Here is a 14,185-nt window from a genome sequence, read left to right on the forward strand (position 1 = left end):
TCGTTGAAAAGTGTGTAACAGGCAGAAGGAAGCGTTTCCGACCATATAAAGTATTTATAAAGTATATATATAATGAACGACTGAATGAACGACGATGAATTTCCTGAAAATACCTGGTATTGTAGAGCAATAGACTCTTGCTCAATAAGAAATCCTAACCAGAAGTTTCAACTCCTTGAGCCAGATCAAAACTGCACGTACCCCAAAATAAGCCCAGAATGCTGCACTCCCCTGCCCGTTTGCTTGTTTCGTTGTTGAGCCATAGTTGGTTCCGCTTGCTGCAAGTTTAGTTGCTTCAATCAAATCAACGAAATTTTCGCAAACTCAATTTAAATCAAATGCTTTTGCAACGCAGACAGGCACACACGGATACCCGCACACACGTGCACATTGAGGAAAGATGCCGCGTTGGCTCTTTTCAGATGCTTTTCGGCTGTTGTTCGCCGCAGCAGTTTTCACTGTCTTTGAAGACTTTGATTGTCAATTTGCGATTGTCTCGAAATTGAAGCCAGCCATCCAGCCAGCCAGCCAAGAGCAATTCGAAAGCGTTGGAAGAGGAGGCGAGAGGAAGGCGGCTGCAGCAGCATTCGACAATTTCTGGACCCCCTCCATGTGCCATGTGCCTCCCTTCTGCACATATGCCCTGTTCCCTTGTCTATTTTTAAATCGTTTTTATTCTGCCATTGAACGAATGTTGTGTGGCTTGGTAATTGCTGCAAAGGGCGGCCTGGGCCGGGAATGCCAACTTTAAAATTGGTAACGCACCGGAGGAGCGGGCGGAATTCCCTGCCACTTTCAGGACCAAAAGCGGAAACAAATTTCAGAGAGTTTCGACTTGTAAAAAGAAAGATATAAAACGGGTTACAATCGGGCTGCAGCTGATTGACAGCCTCAAGTTCGGGGATCACAGAGGGAGGAGCTGGCAATTGGTACTTATATTAACTTTGATTTGGCCAGGTTCCTAGATCGAAAAATCGTATCCTGCAGCTACGATTTCTTTGCGAGCATTCGCCGAGCCAATTAGTGGTGGGATTGACAAGATGATTTGCTCAAATTGTGGACGGCTACTCATTTAAATCTAGTGTTTTACAAATTGCTTGGGAATTACTCGTGGCGGAGATAAGTGGAGGTGCTAAGTGGGTTGAGGCTATATCTTTCCCGGCCTCCTCATTACAACCCACTTACTGGGAATACATAAAACATCCGTTTGCCATAAAATTTATGGCCCAAAACCGAACCGAAAATGCATCTCTAATACACTATTTCAACTGGGAAAACAAGCAGAAAAAGTACCAAGACAAAGTACAAGTTCAGGAGGGATGGAAGGACATAAAATGAGGGGAAACTTCTCGAAACGAACCGCATTTAATCACACATTTTCCAATGAAACTGCAGCAAATTGTTTATTTAATTTTTAATGTGTGCCTCACAGAGCAAGGTGGCAAAGGGATAGAGAGGCAGAGTTTGGTTTTTATGGCGTACACGTTTTGAGTTCGCGTATCTCTTGGATACGCGGTGCTCACTTCGCTTTATGGCCATTACCGTATGATTTGTCTTAACAATTAAGAGCGCGTCTAGTCTGCCAGTGAATCCGAGCAAGGCGGATGGATGGAGCGTGTTCCCTGTTCGCTTTTTATCTGTAACTTGTAGATGCACAGACTTACTGCACAAATATGCAGTGTGGTGTGGCCAGCGGCAGCCACTTCAAAAGAAATGAAACGCAGCAAAAGATGTAAATCTGCATGTGCATCACGAATGCCGTCGCTACACCTCCGCTTACAACTTCCCCCATATGTCTATATGTTTTATTTCCACTTGGGCTCTGGTGTTTTATGAGTACAGCTAACTGATTGATGCGCCTATTAGGTGAATCCCCACTCCCACTGGCTTCCATCAGAGCAAGGGCTTCGATAGAAGGGACGGACCATTATTTTGACGCTAATTGGATGTGAGTTCTAGTGCGGAGAGTGGGCTTAAATAGTTTAACAGCTCGAATTTTGAACATTTAATTAGCAAATTCAGCATTTCAGGACATCTTTCGGTTACCTCGTCAGATACCATTGTGTAAGACCGCAAAGCATTTCCCCCCTACGGCAAACTCATGTTTTATTTAAGCATTTAATATTTTTGGCAAATAAAGGGCTCTCTAGTCCCTTGCTCTCCTCAAACGAATTTCATTAACAAAAGCAGCATACAGACTGTAGTTGCTGTGCCCTTTTTTCATTAAAACAAATTTCCATACAAAACCCAAATGACATCAAAGATTCATTTTTATCATGCCGAGGCCGAGGCCGAGGACGAGAGTTGGTTGTCTGGCCAAGCTTGGTTCTGGAATCGGAATTGGGACGGGGTCTACGTCTGGTTCTAGTACTCGTTTCAGTTTGCCCAACCGACAAACTGCAGACGGAGGAGGTACTAGCAGCTGTCCCGGCTCGTCTATCATAATACTTAAATATTTATAAATTTAAATTCACGTGAAAAACAAAGCGTCTTTCTATGTAGAGGGGCGGGATGAGTGGCGACTGGATGCAGCGACAGCGTGGAATTCAGCAGAAATTGAGAAATGCCAAAAGGAAATGTAGTAATTTTGTAATTTGCACTCGAGCAAAAAGCGAATGAATTAATCTTAAAGCTGCATGTGGGTTAGCGTGAGGCCGGAGGAAAGATGCTTGCGACAGATGTCGCAGGGGAGGAGCAACCCCAATTCCACTTACAATTCCAGCCCCAACTCCAATCCCTGCCCGAACTCAAACTCCGACCAGAGCCACATCATCGAGCCGGCCTTTGATTTACGTGAAAAATCGCATATGTGGAAATGTATTCACATTAAATCCCAAAACGTTGGCAAAAATAATGCGCGAATAACTGTCGCCGGATCCTGGGATGCTCAGTGCCCAAAGTTCCCCCTGGCCTCCTGGATGATGTGCCGGTTTTGACTGCAAAATTTATTGAACGCATTTCACGGCCCTCCGCCAGTCGCTTTGTTGTACGCACTTGCACTGGTAAAACTGGCGAAATCAAAAGGCAAACTGGGAAGGGGAGAAAAATTATACATATCCTCGTTATTTTCATTGAAAATGAAAATTTATGGCGTCTTTAAGGCGCGACACATTCGCATATGCATGTTAAATGAGGATTAGGCCGCGTACTGAAAGCCTGGGGCAGAATCTAAGGATAAAATGGGGCCCTGGACAGCAAGCAGCACTCTTGATGCCATAAAAAATTAGCTGTCATATTGGGATTTACGTTAAAGAATTCCTCTTATTTGTGAAGTGAAAGCACATTAAATTTTCTGCCAATTTAAAAGCTGCTGATCTATCTAGTTGCCGTGAGAACGCACCTGCACCCACTACTCACTTTATTTTCCCATTTACATTCCATAAGAATCAAAATCGTTCCACTTGGATCATTCATACTGGACAGCTGAGTCAGAGGTTCAGCCTCGAATAAAAATACCCACATCAGCCACGCCCACTTTCATCTTTGTCTCGGTCCCCTGTCTTGGCGGAAAATTAATTGCTAATTTCGAGGCAAATAAAACAAGAGAATTTTGCGGATGAATCGATCGGAGCGGCGGTGTCATAAACCAGGCTTTAAAGATCGTAAACAAAACCCCTGACAAATCCGCTGACCGACGCTGCGTGGGCTTAGGCGGTGATTCTCTTTATGATTTTTACGTTTCTGATATTAAAAATTAAAATCGAAGAACAAGAAGACACAGCAAAAAAAAAATCCCCATTAAAATAAGGGCACTGAGAGAAGCCGGGAAGTGTGTCTGGGGTATTCTCAGAATTTCTCAGTTTGCGACGGTCCAAAATTAATTGGCATTTAGAGGCATTTTTCGGATTGTTTTCTGGGGACTGGCTACAATCTGTGTAACGAGGGTTCGCTGTCGGTTGTTTGCGGGATTTATGCGAGGAATTATGATATGCATAACTGGCGCGATAATAAGCCAAGAAGTGAATAGATCATAAAAAACTCTTTCGTTACAGATCACTTTCGCTGCATATGTACATATAAATGGAGAGCTATTTCTGACTTGACTGCTTTTATGTTCGAAATAAGATGTGTTGGTTTGCCACGCATCTTATCTTAAAATCTTAAAAAAGGATCACAAATAAAGACTCCGTCTTCCCGAACCGCGTCAATCTACTTTTATTCTACTCAACCGTACTTTACCTAAAACTCTATCCCCACACCCAACTCCATTTCCAGCCCAATCTCAATTCCGCCCAGCTGTCAGAGCGGAGGGTAGATGGAGATACAGAGACAGAGGGATTAGCGGTCCCATTCGTCGTTCCTGTGCCTGCCTCTGGGCCTCTGTCAGTCAGCTGGGTGAGATCCAGTGAGCTCAAGTGACGGGACCCACCGAATACCAACGTAACAATGTCTAAAGTCTGCACCGCGCCGCGCAAATAACATGCAAAATCCACTTCTACGCTTTTGGTAATCCGCATTTTAATGACTTATTTTCTCGGCTTGCCTTTTGGCAACAAGATTCCACACATGTGCTCCAGCCGGCTCCTCAGTTCCTCAGTTACCCAGCTCTCCATCTTGTCTGGTTGGCAGTGGATTTGGGGTGGTGCTCCCAGGTTCATAAGTAGACAACACCTACTAAGGCGGCCTCGGGGAGAAGTGTTCTGGCAGACGGCCCACACCATAAAATTGTCATTTATTATTTTTTGAATTATATTTCCGAGCTTTTAAAGGTGGGGCTGGAATTTATATTCAGCTTGAATAATTTGTACGACTTTCAAGGGTCTTCTAAAAAATCAGCTTTAAGCTGTGGATCCCCCAGCCATGATTTTATTATTTACTGGTCCGGTTCTAATGCAGTTTGCTGGCCATATTGACTGTGGAAATTTTATTTAGGGCTGGCAAATGCAAAATTCACGATGGGGTAATGATGGGGTGCCTATTAAAATATTTTACGAAATTAACCCTTTCGCAGCCAAGCCTGCATATGGACTTAATTTATGGTCTTGATAGCAACTGCGTTCCTGTCAATGCGCCTCTCCAGAAAGTACACAATTGCAACTCGGTTTGGCAGTCTGTATGTCTGTCTGCCTGTCTGGGGCTTTTTCCGCCTTGGACTTGGCCGGAGTTAATGCAGCAGGAACAGGACTCGTGTTTGCCTGTTGGCTGATTAATTGCAAATTGCAGGGGTGTCTGCCTGGCAAACCACATTAAAAGGCACCCAAAGGTCACGAAAGGAGCCACGTCCATCGATCCTGCTGCAGCCCCATCCTTATGCGTATTCCATGTTTATTATTTTCACTTCCCCACCCTCCACCTACCATTCGACCCCCGTCATTTATGCAAAGTGGAGCACCATGGTCCTCACACTACCCACTACCCACCACCCACTCTGCCACTCCCAGCCCCCTCGAGTGCCAATCCAAAGCCCTGCAGCGCCGTTTGCACCTTTGATGTGCGCTCCACTTCGACGACAACATAAAGGGCGGTGGGCGGTTGGCGTTTCATGCTGGGGGAAGGGGGGGTGGAGCACTTTCATCATTTTGGCTTTTGCCATTTGCGCCCGGGCGCCACTTTTGACCACTTGATGGCGGCGAAGGGTTGCCACTTGGGCAGCTACGAGGCACCGTGCGCCCTGTAGTTGTCCTTTACCCACCTTTTTCCGCGCTTCAGGTCACTCAGTCAGCTCTGCTTGGGTGGCTTTGGAAGCCGTTCCTGCCAACTGCTGTGTTTGGGCTGCTATCCGTCCATCAGCAAGCCCATATTGGGGCACTTTGCCTTGGACTAGCTGCCACACCCCAAGCGCGAACCCCACTTGGTAGCTATTCGCTTCTGTTGCCGTTCTTGTTTCCACTGATTAACCTGATGCCTTCAAAAATTCGATAAAGGAGCTAGCCTGAGGAGGGTAAATTTGTCTAGCCTCGTTTTAGGGGACCGGAAATGAGGATTCCAGCGGAAGTAGGCGATGGATACATGGGCTGGACGTCCGATAAGAACAAGTGTATATCGAAACGTATAAAATCTGGCTAGGCTAGTTGAAACTATTTTTTTTTTATTTTTTATTTACACTTTAATTTGGATTGGGTTTAAAAAAATGTAACAGCGCTTTAAGTTGTTTCAATTGGCATACTATAATAGAGCTAAAAACAAGAGAGAACGCTATAGTCAAGTTCCCCGACTATTTGATACCCGTTACTCAGCTGGTGGAAGTGCAAAGGAGAAATGTCCATACTGACAGTTTTTCGCGGTTTGTGGGCGTTAGAGTGGGCGTTTTTTGGCAAATCGATAGAAATTTTCTAGACTAATACAAAACTAAAAAAATATCAAAACATTTTTTAAAAGTGTGGGCGGCTTGTGTTAGAGTGGGCGTGGCAACATGAACCGACAAACTTGCGCTGCGTCTATGTCTCTGGAGTCTGTATGCATGTATGTAATCTCAACTTTCTAGCTTTTATAGTTCCTGAGATCTCGACGTTCATACGGACAGACAGACGGACATGGCCAGATCGACTAGGCTATTGATTAAGAATTTATATACTTTATATGGTCGGAAACGCTTCCTTCTGCCTGTTACATACTTTTCAACGAATCTAGTATATCCTTTTACTGTACGAGTAACGGGTATAAAAATATTTCAAAAAATTTTTAAGAAGTGTGCGCGTGGCACTGTTGGGCGGTTTGTGGGCTGAAATTGATCCTGATCAAGAATATTTACTTTATATGGTTGCCTGTTACATACTTTTCAACGAATGTAGTATACCCTATTACTTTACGAGTAACGGATATAACAAGTGAGAACGTTATAGTCGAGATAATCGGGGACTATCAGATACCCGATACTCAGCTAGTGCAAGTGCACGAGAAATTTTGACATTTGTCTGGCATTTGAATAGATCTGCAATAATAAAATGAAAAATATTTCAAAACATTTTTAAGAAGTGTGCGCGTGGCACTATTGGGCGGTTTGTGGGCGGAAATTGATCCTGATCAAGAATATTTACTTCTTGAATATTGAATATTTTACTTCTTGAATATTTACTTCTGAATATTTCCTTCTGTCTGATAAATACTTTTCAACGAATCTAGTATACCCTTTTACTCTACAAGTAACGGGTGTCAACATATCTAGCTCTAAAAACATTTTAAATTTTTAACATACTTAATAAAATAAGAAAGAAAATATCGATACATATTTGTACAAAGCTAAGCTACCGTTTTTTGAGCCATGCAACTCTTATCTAATCATTTATCATTCTTCTTATAATTTTTTAAACCATTTGAAAATAAATTACCGTTTGAAAAACGGCTTTTTCTACTGTGTGGAAGTTCATTTGCCGTCTGGCTGGGGCCAAAAAGAGGTAGGCAAATGCATTCATTAATAAATTATCGGACCAAACGAAACCCCTAACTAAAAGAAAGGCGCACACGCTTTTTTGGGGGTAGTTGGAGACAAAGTGCACAAGCCACCGCAGCCACCATCGACAACAAGGAGCCCGTGTCCTGGCATGCGAAAGGATGTGAAAGGACGAGGGCGATATCATTACGTAAACGTAAAACTTCCGCCTTAGAAATTCAATTAAACTAATAAATTTTCCATTATCCTTATCGATGGCATCGAAGCGCACTGAGCGGGGAGGCTGAATTTGATTGTGTGTACCGGAGTTGCAGCAGGAGTGCGAAGAGGGTCTTCTGATGGGGATGTGGCAGAAATTTAAATTCTAACGCAAACATTAACATACGAACCGGAGCGAGAGAGAGCTGAGTTGGGAAAGAAAGGGGCTTGGGGATAGGAAGAAACGAACACATGTGTAAAAATAACAGCAACAAGGACAACAAATAGCAACAATTTGCATAAATTAAAACTTGCGTCAGAGGGAATGAGTGCAGCAGGAAGGCATCAGGACAGTGGGCTCAATAGATGCACATTAAGGAAAAACTGCATAATGTGTTTAGTTGCATTATCGAATCGAAGATTTAGAAGGATTTTACATGCCACTCCTTAGATAATATTTTAAATTTATTAACAAATTTTTTTCAAAAAACTAAAATATAAACATTACATTTATGTTTTTAATAGTTTTTCTTAATTAATTATTTATAAGACAATTTTTTCGATTCTCACCACTCCAGATTTTTATTAGTTCTCCCTTCAACCCTTGGGCTGCAAATTAAAAAATGCCAAATAACAAGGCAGTCCGAGTCCAGGACTCGAGTTTTTGGTAAAGCGACTCCTAGTGGGCGTGCCGGACCAGCTCAGAAGTTCCTCGGTAATTTTAAAGTGGGCACACTCGGGCAGGGGCCTGGCTTGTCCATTTAAATTCTCAGCATATTAAAGGACACAAAATTCGCCTGGCCTGTTGGAGTGAGTGGTTGGAATGGAGTGCGGTTTGAGGAGCCACCACTCCGAGCAAATGCGACGGCGACATGCCTCAGCTCCGGGTTTTTGCATGTGCAACACCACAGAAGCGGTGGCAATACAACCAGGAGCAGCAGCAGCAGGAGCAGCTGATTTCTTTGTCAGGACGCATGCATTGCAAAGGGGTCTGAGGTCTTGGGTGGCTCCTTCCGCTGCGACGGCAGGACAAACACGTAAATTAATCTGACAAGTGATACTTCTGGCCTCCGGTCTAGCTCCCTGCTCCCTGCTGCCTGCTCCCCGCTCCCCGCTCTCAGCTTCCCTTCCCTTGATTCGAGGGGCCGTCAAAATGTCGCTACTCTGGACAGCAGCCATGTGGCAAGCATGGAAGTCCTTTGGTCGTCACAAGCACACACTCTCGCAGGACAATGGCTGACTGCCGTCTGCTGGCTGCTGACTGTTTTCAAGCTGACTTTTTACTCTGCTGCCAGTTGATGGGACGCTGACGTCAGCTAGACACGGCCAGGACGGCAGTCCAGGGAAGAGTCCTCAGTGGAGCACCCAAGACAGCCTTCGGTGTAGCCCCTCGGCTGGCCTCCTTTATTTACATGTATTGCAGTTATTTTATATGTAATTTATTTTCCAACGGCCCTTGGAGTCCTTGGGTGCCTTTCCTTGCCTCTTCCTCCGCATCTGTTTTTGTTTATTGGTTTTCCAACTGGGGGCTCTGTGCTCCACCGACTGGCTGGTGCCGTCCCCACTGGGAAAGTGTGTTGTCTGCCAGGCGCTTGGCGTTGTCGGCTGTGGCGGTCAAGTTTGGGTTTTGGTTTAATGGGACCGCCGGGTTGGACAGTGAAGTGGAGTGACCACAGCCAAGCTTCATACAATATGGCAACAGCGGGAAGGGTGGATATCGTTTTACCCCTATAATAATTAGGTTTCCAAGAGGAGGCAAAGCCTTCCTATAATCTTGACTTAGGCCAATTGTCTACTATCTTGAACAGCGAAACATGATTGCAAACAAAGTTCATGAAAAGATAATAATTCTTCTGTAAAATTTATTTTTATAATTATGGAAAAAATAAATAAGTTAAAATTAAATACTTAAAATAAAATACTATAACATAAAACTTAATTTATACCATACTATATACTACTTATCTGATAAACATGAAGAGTTTTAAAAAATCCTGTATTTTAAAATAGGATAAAAAACGCACACAGCCTTGTTTCTGCTTAAATTGTTATTACTGCCAGGGTGCATGTTATTGTTGTTATGATTATTTATTATACCCGTTACTCGTAGAGTAAAAGGGTATACTAAATTCGTTGAAAAGTATGTAACAGGCAGAAGGAAGCGTTTCCGACCATATAAAGTATATATATTCTTGATCAGGTTCAATAGCCGAGTCGATTTGGCCATGTCCGTCTGTCCGCTTAAAGCTGCCACGCCCACACTTTTGAAAAATGTTGTGATATTTTTTCATTTTTGTATTAGTTTTGTAAATATCTATCGATTTGCCAAAAAAATTTTTGCTGTCAGTGTTGAAGACCTCCTTCGCACTTCCACCAGCTGAGTAACGGGTATCAGATAGTCGGGGAACTTGACTATAGCGTTCTCTCTTGTTTTATTGTTTTATTAGTTTGTTTGTTCATACATGAAACCCTTTTATCATAATTTGGGTGATCTTGATAGCGGGCAAAATTGTAGTAGTATCCCGCTCAATATAATGAAGTCAATACTCAATAAAAAGGCTTCATTTAAACATTTTTAATTGCCCCCATCCGGTGCTCGATTGGCAGTCATATACTTTTTCTTGGAGCACATGAACAGTTAGAAACATGTCATATTCCCGTCGAATATGCAAAGACAGCAGAAAAAACACAACGAAAAAGAAAGACGATTCCCCGGCACACTTCACCGATGTTGATCAATTAAAACATTTGTGAATTTCCATAAACAGTTTCGCCTCCGCTCCGTCATTATTTGTACACTTGCAAGTCTCACTTTGTTTACATGGAAGCCTTCTGATCCCGCATTCCTCCTTCATCTGCCTCCTTCATCATCTTCCAATTTGTGAATGCGGCAAACAAAAATTGATTAAAACATCACGTAATCGCAATGTCGTCGTCGTCATCGGCTCCAAGCTGGGAGCTTGGCCCATGGGCGGCGCCAACGTCAAGTTGGGGATCTAAAATGGCATCTACATACCATATAACGGGTGTTTTTTTTAGAGGTATAGAACTTTAAGTTGGCATTACTGTTCAAGATGGCGACCGATTTAACAGCTGTCAAGTGATTTATTCTCAGTTTGGTTTGGCAATTCGTCATGCGTGCTTACAAAATCCAACTCGTGCAAGAATTGAAACCAAACGATCATCAAGCAAGGCGTAGATTCGTCGAATGGGCCCAAAACGAGATTGCTGTTGTTCCCGATTTTTCATAAGCCTCCAAGATCTTGTGATTTAACACCGCTAGACTACTTTTTGTGGGGCTATGTAAAGTCATTGGTCTATGCGGATAAGCCACAAACGCTAAACCATTTGGAAGACAACATTCGCCGTGTTATTGCCGATATACGGCCAAATATTGGAAAAAGTCATTGCAAATTGGACGTCCAGATTGGACTACATCCGAGCCAGCCGTGGCGGTCATATGCCAGAAATCATATTTAAAATGTAATGCCACAAGATTATCTTTCATGTCAATAAAATTCATGTCAATCGAATAATCCATCGTTGTTTTATTGCAATTTAAAGTTCTATACCTCTAAAAAAAACACCCTATACAAATGCCATATATAGTCTGTGTTGGGATCTCCGGACTCCGGTGGAGCACCGCACGTACGCATGTGGTTTCGCTGGGCTCTCGGCCTATGCCGTTTGCATATGAATCCAAATCGTTTCAATTGAATTCTGCGAACTCGCAGTTGATTCATCTGAAAGCCATTGCAGTGAATTCATATCGAGCCAATTATCCATTGCCTATAGGCGAGGTATTGAGTCTATTGCGGACTCCAGATATAAACGACAAATTGCGAGTCGATGAGGTGGATGTGGACCAAGTGACTCACTGCGAGCAGAAGAACCTGACATCTTATCAACGCCGACATAAATATAACAAAGGGACATGTACATGGATATCTGGCATTCGTGGATTCCGCGCTCCACCGTTTTTCTTTCTTGCGGTCTTCATAAATTTAATTTTTACATGTGGCCCAGTGTCAGGGCCCTTGCCAGAACATCTCTGGGCCAACTGGACCGTCCAAATATGCTTAATGACTTGTTTGTGTGCTGGATTTATTATAAATTATATTTTTGGCTGCCCGTGCGAGAAGCGAGTCTTCCCTGGAGAGCGCCAAAGTAACCAGTTCGGCTTGCGATGTGATTAAAATTTTATTCCAATGAATTTTTGTTGCGGCAAAGCTGGCGATGCAATTGCTACAGGGCAATCCCCGGTGAATTATAGAGCAAGTTGGGAATTTTAAGCTGCCACTTCGCTTGCAGCCGGGACCTCATCCATCATGGGAAATTGAACTCCAGTCGGCCCGGCCTACCTCCCACGCAACTCTCAATAGTTTTCCATGCCGGAATACTCGTATCTGGGTCAGAGTGCTTGATTGATAGCAAATAAAGAGCGAATCGTTTGAATCAAGTCAAATAATATTTCTTCTGAGTGGTACTTGGACATTTTAATTAGTCGTCTCCTCCTCGGCGACTTTGACACAAGGGGGCAAAATAATTGGCCCAATTCAGGGACCTTTGATTCGATCTGATTGTGATTGTAGGAAGATGCCGAAATAAGCAAACACATGCAGCGCAGAGGTCTGTGCATCATTTGGATCAATCAATCAGCGGATTTGGGTAAGCTCGATATCTGGCCCAGAAATATGCCACACATGAATCAACCCAGAAGCAGCGGAAAGGTTGCTCTTAAAACATATGGCAAGGCCCAAATTAATTTGCAATGAAAATGTGCGAAAAGATGCAAATCACCGGGATTTGCGATAAAAAATTGACCAAAGCATAGGTTTAACTGCGCGGCTACGAAATATGTTGTCAAATATATAACAATTCCTACCACACGAATAAAAACCCGAGGTGGAGCCGTGCATGTGGGGCACTCTATCATGTGTATACTGTGAAATAAATGTGGAGTAGTTAGTTCTGCTCAACCCCAGACGAAAACAGGAAATGTAAGGAATTGCTTTGGGCTGCCGAATGGGTGGTGCTCTGAGCCTGAAGGCTGTCAGTCGATCGGTATTTCATACAAAGTTTGAAAAAATCTCTCGAGCATGTTTATGAAAATGCTACCGGAAATCGATTGTCTGTCAGGCTACCATTTCTATAAAGTACAGGCTGGAGTCGAGAGGAGGACCAGGAATGACGTTGGCTAGTAGATTCTTCTTTTCCCCGTAAATTATGCAAATAAGTCAACACTGGCTACAGGATGTATGTGCGTCTGCTGGAAAAGTTTCCCCGACGGACCACAAATGAATCATATGCCAAAAGGCATTTGAAGGCCCTAAGCCATTGTAATGGGGCCTTTGGGTCCTCCTCGCCATGTCAGCCCCAACATGACGCTGGGAAATGCATGTTGGAGCAGGGAAAGTTGTGTGCTCAAGTCTGAGCGCTGTCAATTTCAGTTTCCGTCTCCGTCCGGATACGAGACGATTTTGCCAGATTTTCCCAAGAAGCAACATTTGTCTTTCTTGCAGTTTGGGTGTGATCAAAGAACCGAGGCCTGCTTACCCTTCAAAATACTTATAAGTTACATTCTGGGACCGCATGCGGAGACTTACCTGCAAGAACTGAGATAAAAGATATAAGATAGATAGAGAGAGAATGAGAGAGAGGGAGAAAGAGAAAGGCCAGAGGTTTCTAATACCTAATCTAATACGTAATCCCTGGCCACAAGCCGACTTACATCGGGTTTAATTAACGAAGGAGGCGTGCTGGAAGGGCGGACTAAACTTAACCGGAACACAACTTAAGCGCATAAATTATAGCCTGAGCTCGGACTTAGGAATGCTAATGATGTCCTCCAGCTGTCCTTTCTCCATTCACTTCGTGGCCCGGCTAATAATGCTTTTGCATATAATCAACCAGCCCATGCATGACCTTTTCATGGCCACATCCTCCTCGGGCTCCTCAATCCATGTTCTTGGGAGGTTCACGGTGCTAATCCAACGACTTGACTGCCATTACACAGGACACTGGAGTCGTGGTGGGGGAAAAAAAACGTTCATTTGCTCAATCGTGCACTCGAAAATGTCAATTTACATTTGCGGACTGGTTGGCAACGCATTTCCCCCGAGAGGCAATCCGGCCCAAGCCAGCTTAAGTTGACTTTAACGCCTCAATGCATCCAACTAGAAGGCCCAGATGGAGGTGGAGGCCAATGGAACTGCGAAGGCATTCCATATAGGAGAAAGTTTTTGTGTGTGCAACAGGGAAAAAAGGAAAACTTTTTATTAAAGTCAGCTGAAATGGGTGGAACTCGTTTCGGTTTCGGATTTCAATGCTCCCAGAAACTAGCCCTAGTAGTCCACGTTCTGTCAGCCATCCTCTTTCCACGCCCCATGCTTTTGGTGTGCGAGTGTGTGTGTGTGTGTGTGTTTGACAATGTGGGCGTGGCTCCCGGCTCTGTCTGTTGCTTTGGTAAAGTTAATTTGTATGTGTGGCCGTAAACTTTTGCCAGCTTAGACTTTCCAACGCACTGGCCAGTGGGCGGCCAGGATGGATGGATGCTGCCGTCACGGAGATTTGGACAGTTGGGTGCGGGTCGGAGACTTCCCCCGATATCTCAAATGTCCAGTTTTGGGATCCGACCAAAATGTGTGAATTTTGTTG

At 43.8% G+C, this 14,185-nt stretch overlaps 1 protein-coding gene across 2 annotated transcripts in view; it reads left to right on the forward strand.

Moving 5' to 3' along the window:
* Positions 1-14,185, forward strand: part of LOC120448827 (putative phosphatidate phosphatase) — an 82,336-nt gene that overhangs the window by 25,485 nt on the left and 42,666 nt on the right. The gene's annotated exons all lie outside the window — the stretch shown is intronic.

Source organism: Drosophila santomea, chromosome 3L, assembly GCF_016746245.2.
Source record: "Drosophila santomea strain STO CAGO 1482 chromosome 3L, Prin_Dsan_1.1, whole genome shotgun sequence".
NCBI lineage: Eukaryota > Metazoa > Arthropoda > Insecta > Diptera > Drosophilidae > Drosophila > Drosophila santomea.